The following is an 8,480-nucleotide window of genomic DNA, read 5'->3' on the forward strand; positions in this document are numbered from 1 at the left end:
AGGTGCAGGGCGATTGCAACCTTCTCCTCGGAGCTGCGCCACAAATACAATGTGCGCTCCATCCTTATCTGCAAGGACGATGAGGTGCAGGGCGACTGCAACCTTCTCTTCGGAGCTGCGCCACAAATACAATGTGCACTCCATCCTTATCCGCAAGGACGACGAGGTGCAGGTCGACTGCAACCTTCTCCTCAGAGCTGCGCCATAAGTATAATGTGCGCTCCATCCTCATCCGCAAGGACGACGAGGTGCAGGTCGACTGGAACCTCTTCCCCAGAGCTGCATCTCAAGTACAAAAAATATTCCGAGTGAAGAACAAATTCCACTCGAAGGCAAGCACAAGCATATTCGGAGATAAACCAAATTCAGATAAATCCTAAGGTTCTGACCGTGGATTAAAGTACTCCGGCATCAAGCCCGAAGGAGTTTAACGGTTACAAAATCACTCGGCATTCCGAGGCAAATTTAAGGTGGGGCATAAAAGTTTGTTCACTCCGCAGGAGGAGGGCTGGCAGGCTCGACGAATTCGTCCAAGTCGATTCCGTCGGCAATCCGAGTGGCAGCAGCAATGAAGGTCTCCATGAAAGATTGGAAGTCATGCTTCTTGGTGTTGGCAACCTTGATCGTTGCCAGCTTTTCTTCTCGCGGTTCCTTGCAGTGGAAACGAACCAAAGACAGAGCCACATCAGTGCCGCACCGGGCAGAAGACTTCTTCAATTCTTGCACTCGACCGGGAATCTCATTAAGTCGAGTCATCAGAGACTCGAGGTCATTCTGGAGCGTTGCCCTTGGCCAGAGTGCTGCATCGATCCGCGACATTGCGACCTTCAGTCGAGCAAGATAATCAACAAGACCAGCAACACGAGATTCCAATCAGAGTACATTCATGGCAGCCTCGTCTTTCACTGGAGAATGGATGGGGTCCAAGCTTGTCTCAACTCGCCCACTCTCTTCCTCGAAGTTCTGGCAAAATTTTGCACGTACAATTCAAAGATGAGTCAGCGGTTGTATATCGAGTCGACAATGACAAGTCAGTCGGTTCAAAGAAAATACCTTCAAGCATGACGAACAGCTTCTTGAGAAGACCTCCCAGATAATTCTCCAGATCGTCCCTCTTGCGAGCAATGCCTTCCATCTTCTCGTTCAGATTGTTCTTGTCCTTCTTCAGGCGAGTCACTTCCTTATTGGCTTCATCAAGGGCAGTTTTCAGCTTGGTGTTTTCTTCCTCCAGTTTGCCGACTAAAGCTAGCTTATATTCGGCGAGTGCAGATTTCTCGTCAGCTGCTTTCTGTGCGGCCGCAAGATCTTGGTCCTTTTTCGCCAAAGCTTGATTCATTTTCTCTGAAAGAAACAACGCTCGGTTCAGAAAAAGCAAAATGGAATCTGGTACAGAGACAAATCAGTCGGCAAGCTTTCTCTTACCAGCAGCTTCATCCTTGGCCTTCTGCAGATTTGTCATGGCCAGTTCCAGATCGAGGTTGAGCTGAATCTATTTTTTCTCCAATTCAGCAAAACAAACTCCGAGTTCACAAGATTTCTGCAATCAAGGGACAGTCAATCGACAGATGGAAAGATCAGTTACTTCAGAACAATAGTTCGATAAATTCAAGTTGTTTTGAGACCGTAGTCGACTGCCCGCAGTCAACCACGGTCTCGAGGACTACACCTAGTGGGTGCACTTAGCGTGCCCCCGCTGGTCCAGTTTCCACTCGACGTGGTCTGTCCAGGCCAAGTGCAAAAAAAGAAGAAAAAAAGAGGATCTAAGACCGTAGTCGACTGCCTGCAGTCGACCACGGTCTCGGGGACTACACCCAGTGGGTGCACTTAGCGTGCTCCCACTGGTTCGGATTCCACTCGACATGGTCCGTCCAGACCGAGTGGAAAATTTAGCTTCTCAGACCACAGTCAACTACTTGCAGTCAACTATGGTCTCGGGGACTACACCCAGTGGGTGCACTCAGCGTGCCCCCACTAGTTCAAAAATCCAATCGACACAACCTAGTCGACCCAAGATACAAGTTTGCTCAGTGGCAGATCAAAACACCGAGTGGGTGTACAGATGCGAAGCGCAGACAGATGAAAAGATTCTTTGAAAGAAAGTTTTCAGGTAGCATGTCCTAACAGAACAAGCTAAAAGAGTCAGTTGGCAATCTGCTAACCTGGACGTTGCTCTGGAGAGCGGAGCTGGCATCATAAGCAGCTTGGCTGGCTTCCCGCACCATCTTCATCTTCTCCATCATAATGCCCGCGTGGCGTATAGCCTCTTTGGCAGCACCCACCTGGTCCTCTGGGACGTGATGTGCAGCAAAAAGTGAAGGTGGATCGGCGGGAGTCTGCGCGGCTGACGCTGAAGGCTGAGCACTCGACAGTGGTATGGCGAAGGTGACGGAGGTCCGATTGGCATCGCCGGCTTCCTGGATTACCGCTCTGCCACCGGTGTCGACTGAGGCATCTTGCCAGCGGACGTTTTCCTGCTTCTTCTCCCCAAGGGCCTCGGTGGCTCGTCTTCGTCGTCTAGGAGATCAATGATGTTGGGAGGAGCTGTAAAAAGATCAATCGCCAAAAATTCATCCTTGTTGGTTGTACCGCAGTTCAATCGACAAAGCAAAGACAAGATCACAAAGATTATACCTGGGTTGGAGGTGACCGCATCTTCCATGTCCTCATCCTCGTTTTTGTAAGCAGAGGTCCCAGAGGTAGCGGCACTGCTAGTTTCAAAATTCATTCGGTCAAACCAAGGAAAAATAGACAACGTAGAATTCCAGGTAAAACTGAAGACAGGACACTTACGTAGAGGCAACATGGATGTCGATTATGATTCTGGGCAACGCCTTTCGGGTCTTCTGTGGTATGACCTTGGATTATTTCGGAGCCTTTTCAGTCGGTGCCGGAGAAGACGTTTGAGGACGCTTTGACGACTGCCTAGTCTGAACGGTTGCCTTGTGCGGGCGCTTGCGGGATCGTGGGTGAGCTTGGATCGGCTTTCCCTACGGGGTGGTGAGTCGACCTCTTCTTCATCACTCAGGTCGGAGCTCTCCTCGTCCCCTTCACCATCGGAATGCCACTCGCCACTCTCGCCTCTGCTCGCCTCCCCCTCCGGATCCTGCTCCTGCTCTCTGTTGGGCTTCGAATACATCTCAGTAAGAGCCTAGAAGACAACAAGCAAGACAAAAGTCAGTCAGTTGATTGCAAGCAGTTACATGATAAATCAAGATAATGCTCGGCAATTCAGAGTTGGACCTTGTCTGTTTGGTGCGAGTTGTCGAGTGGAGGGACTCTCCAGGCCCCCCTGGGGTTATCTTTGTTGCCAGTGATACCCCTCAACCACTTCTCCACCGTGTCCTCGTCGACTTCTTCTGGATGGATCCGAGTGGAATCGTCAATGCCCGAATACATCCACATCGGACGGTCATGGGCTTGAAGCGGCTCAATGCGTCGCCTGACGAAGACTTCCAACACATCCATGCCGGTCACGCCATCACGGATGAGCTGGACCACTCACTCGACCAGCACCTTCACCTCTGCTTTCTCCCCCGGGGTCACTTTCAGGGCGGAGGGCTTCTCTACTCGAGCCATGGAAAAGGGGGGAAGTCCAGTCGACTGACTGGGAGTCGGCTGGTCTTTGCAGTAAAACCAGCTCGACTGCCACCCTTGGACTGACTCAGGTAGGATTATGGCTGGGAAAGAGCTCTTACCCCTCATTTGGATTCCAAGACCCCCACACATCTGGATCACTTTTGTCCTCTCATCACTCGGATTAGCTTTTTTGACCGACTGGGAGCGACACGTGAAAATGTGCTTGAAGAGGCCCCAGTGTGGTCGACAACCCAAGAATTTCTCGCACATGGACACGAAAGCGGCAAGATACACGATGGTGTTGGGGGAAAATGATGAAGTTGTGCTCCAAAGAAGTTCAAGAAAGCTCGGAAAAAAGGATGGGGAGGCAAACAAAACCCACGGTCGACATGGGTGGCGAGGAGGACGCACTTACCCTCCTGCGGTCGGGGCTTAGTCTCGTCCGCCGGGAGCCGCGCGGATCCGTGGGGGATCAATCCCTCCTCGGCCAGATCGTCGATGTCGTCCTGACGAATCATCGACCGGATCCAATCTCCCTGGATCCAGCCGCGCGGCAGACCGAACCTCGAGGAAGATCCGCCCCGGCTGGACTTCTTCCCCTTCGCCTTCGCCGTCGCCTTCTTCGCGTCCAATGCCACCGTCTTCTCCTTCCCCATCACAGCGGACAAAGCTCGAACGAAGTAGCGGCGCCGGGGCAGGAGCGGATGGGGTGGAGAGAACAGAGAAGGAAGAGGAAGAGTGGGAGCGCACTGTTCAAAAACCCCGGACCGACGCCTTATATGAGGTTGCTTCCGAGTGACTGACTTGTGGACCCGGGCGATCTTATCAAATCCCGCAACTGCCATGCGAGCGATACGTGGCGAAAAAGGCGGTGCAGAAATTGATGCGGCCTTGCCTTATCCAGCCCGATTGCTGCGGCCTCCTCCGCCCCGCACGCTTCCCAAAAATTCGAATCCCGCGAGATCCACGGGCAACAGAGCAACCTGTCAGACGGAAGATTTTGTCCATATCAACGCTCGAAACTTTTGAGTAAAAGTTCACTCGACAAAACCAAGAATTGATCAAGGCGACTGAAAAAAGAAGTTGATGTCACAGTGTTGATTCATCGATCCCAACAAGACACTCCCAAAGTGCAAGAGCTGAATTGGAAGTATTTTCAACTCCTTCTCCACTCAAACCCTGAACCATTCGGGGGCTAATGATGAAGCTATGTGCCTAGGGTAGGGTCATAGGCCTAACCTAGACACCTCCCCCCAAGGACATCACCCTAAAGACAGAAGTATTCGAAGGGTACCATCATCCACTCGACCAGAAACATTCCACTCGGAAGTATCACAGTCACTCGACCATAAAGGAAACCACTCGACATACAGAAGATCTAAAGTCAGTCTGCATGGCAACGGTCAGGCATTTATTCTTGGACTTAATGATCATTTATAGCACTTTATTACAGACGTTACCTGCAACGCTCCTTCTTTATGCACATTGAACCCTGTGTAACGGAGGGGAGCTGGGGTCCTGGCGCACTCTATATAAGCCACCCCCTCCTCTGGGACAAGGGTTCGCACCCCCTGTAACTCTCACTCGCATAATCCAGTCGACCGCCTCCAGGCTCCGAGACGTAGGGCTATTACTTCCTCCGCGAAGGGCTTGAACTCGTAAAACTCGCGTGTACAACTTCGCCATAGCTAGGATCTTGCCTCCTCATACCTACCCCCCATTCTACTGTCAGTATTAGATCCACGACAATGACAGGTTGGTACTTGCCTTAATCCACATGATCGTGTAGTGTATTTTGAGATGTTGTGCTACTTGTATTGGTACTGTTTTAAATAAATGTTGAATTGAAGCTATTGTATTGCTCTCTTTTCCCATTAAGTAGTGAACAAAAATGGTCCCAACCCAGACATGATGCTTGTTACTTTGTTACAACAAACTCTGCATCAGCCCCTTTATAAGTAGATGGAACCACATGGTGTTGTTGCGCCCACTCTCCCCTGGAACTGTTTATGCTTTTTCTTAATCTAATGTTGATGGTAAAATTAAGCAATGCCACTCTCAGAATTAACTATTGAACTGTTTTAAGAGAATTTCTCTGTTAATATGAATCAATGCTACTGTCCTATACTTTGTTTTCCATCAAGATAAGGTAGATGCTTCTTTTTTTGGCCGCATGTTTCATTCTCCTTTATTGGCAGTAATTGTTTCCTTTTCGCCTCTATTAAATAAGGGATATCTATTTAACTTGTTGCTATAGCAAACTTAAATGTCACACCGGCGACTTTGCTTGATTTCAGTGCAACTGCACAAAACGAGATTGGATTTCCTATTCGTGTTGGCAGATTCGTACGTGATCTTGTGTGCGTCATGATAGGTTGGTACTTGCCTTCATCCACATGATCGTGCAGTGTGCTTTGAGATGTTGTGCTACTTGTATTGTTATTGTTTTAAATAAATGTTGAATTGAAGCTATTGTATTGCTGTCTTTTCCCATTAAGTAGTGAACAAAAATGGGACCAACCCAGACATGATGCTTGCTGCTTTGTTACAACAAACTCTGCATCACCCCCTTTATAAGTAGATGGAAGCAAATGTTGTTGTTGCGCCCACTCTCCCGTGGAACTGTTTATGCTTTTTGTTAATCTAATGCCGCTGGTAAAATTAAGCAATGCCACTCTCAGAATTAACTACTGAATCTTAGTTCAAAACTGCAACACTTGTTAGGGATTGGCGGGATTAACATTTTTGTGGCCGCATGTTTCATCCTCCTTTATTGGCCAATAATTGATTCCTTTTTTGCCTCTGTTAAAACAGGGATATCTATTCAACTTGTTGCTATTGCGACATTTTGCTTCGCTTAATTTTGGTGGAACTACACAAAATGAGACCGGATTTCCATATATGTGTTGAGATCTCTCTGATGTCTTCCCCATGACTTGTTTCAAATCTTGGTCTTGAAAGGCCAGTACCGACTTTCCTCAGAATTAACTACTGAATCTTATTTCAAAACTGCAACACTTGTTAGGGATCGGCGGGAGTACCATTTCTGTTAGGGATGGGCCGGAGTACATGTTTAAGAAATGTATTGTTCAGATAATGGCTCTGTTATTATATATCAGTTACAGTGTTTTACAAATGGTACTATCCTGCTTTGTAGTTCTTTCTACATGTTTAACCAAGGTATTGTTAAGATAATGTCTCTGTTAAAATGAATCAGTCGCATTATTTTAGGAATGATACTTTTCTGCTTTGTCATTCTTTATACATGTTGAAACAAGGCATTGTTAAGATAATGTCTCAGTTAATATGAATGAATCACACTGATTGAGAATTCCTACTCTCCTGCTTTGTCTCCCATTAAGATAAGGTAGATCAGTAGATGTTTTTCTTCTGGGAGTACTAGTCATCAACCGTTATTTCTCAGTAATTGTTTCCCTTATACCTATTGTTGCTTACAGGGATATGAAAATTAAAGCTCGGTTTTATTCCAACTTTGATTTTAGTTGAACTGCACAAAAGGAGCCAACGTGTCTAAGGCAAACTGCTGCATTAGTGGGTCCAGTTGGTCTTACCACTTCGCAGAAAGAAGCAGACACTGTTTGCGCTACATTACACAAGGAATGATCGAGAAGCTTTATAGAGTATTACACAACTGCAGGATGCTGCTAACGCGACACTACGATCAGAGACTCTTCGAGAAACTGTGTGCGATGCCATAATCGCAAACGGTGCTGTATGAAAACCGTCAAAAATGTGTAAAATGTTTGCGATGACGGATGCATCAAACATGGTTCAGGTTTTAGTTGCGTGTGCGATGAAGGGCATACAGTTCAGTTCAGTGAACTATTTGCAATGAGGAGGAACAAAAGAAACGGGCAGCCAACTGGAGGTGTGCCGATACACAGCATACAGTTCACTCGGATGAACTGTTTGTGATTAGGCAACACAAAAGAAACGGTTAGCCAAATCAAAGGTGTGTGCGATATACGGCATGCGGTTCACTCAGATGAACTGTTTGTGTTGAGACATGAGAACAGAAACGGTTCAACTTAACAAGATGTGTGTGATACGCGACAAATAGGTCTGTAATTAGAAATGTGTCTGAAGACCGATAAGAACACAGACGGTTGCTGCTAATACGACGTGTGTGTTGTGAGCAAACGATTGCTGGTATACAATTGTGAGTGATTGATGAAAACATCACCAACGGGTTCCATTGTTTAGTCCATGTGCGATGTGATTTTCTTTGTCCGCACACCATCTACGCTCTGTCTACAGAGCATCAACATATATACTTAAAAAGACAGCATTGCATAACCAAATTAAGCATATAATTACACAAGTGACTACACACATAACATTTGCACACACCAAAGTAAGCAATTACATGCATACTAAAGTAGGAGAAACGAGGATCTAATCATCTACTTATTGTTGCGACGACGCTTGCCATTGCTCTGCTTCCGGCTGGATCCCTGGCCGTTTTGGGGAAGGAGGGACTTCCTCATGTCAACGATCCGCCAGTACATGTCGTAGCTCGTGTACACCTCCTTGGCCACGTACACGGCATTAGCTTTGTCGAGTTTCTCCATCCAGGCTGAGTGCCAGCCACGCTTGTCCTTGTTGCACGAATCTTTCATGTCTCTGTAGTAGGGGTCGATGATGGCCTCTGATACGTCTCCAACGTATCTATAATTTATGAAGTATTCATGCCATGTTTACAATAGTTTTATATGATTTTGGTATGATTTGATTAGAACTAACCCGGACTGACGCTGTTTTCAGCAGAACTACCGTGGTGTTGTTTTTGTGCAGAAATAAAAGTTCTTGGAATGGGCTGAAAATCAACGGAGATTTTTTCTGGAAAATATGAAAAATACTGGAACAAAAATCTATCGGAGGGA

The sequence above is a fragment of the Triticum aestivum genome, chromosome 1D (genome assembly GCF_018294505.1).
Source record: "Triticum aestivum cultivar Chinese Spring chromosome 1D, IWGSC CS RefSeq v2.1, whole genome shotgun sequence".
Lineage (NCBI taxonomy): Eukaryota > Viridiplantae > Streptophyta > Magnoliopsida > Poales > Poaceae > Triticum > Triticum aestivum.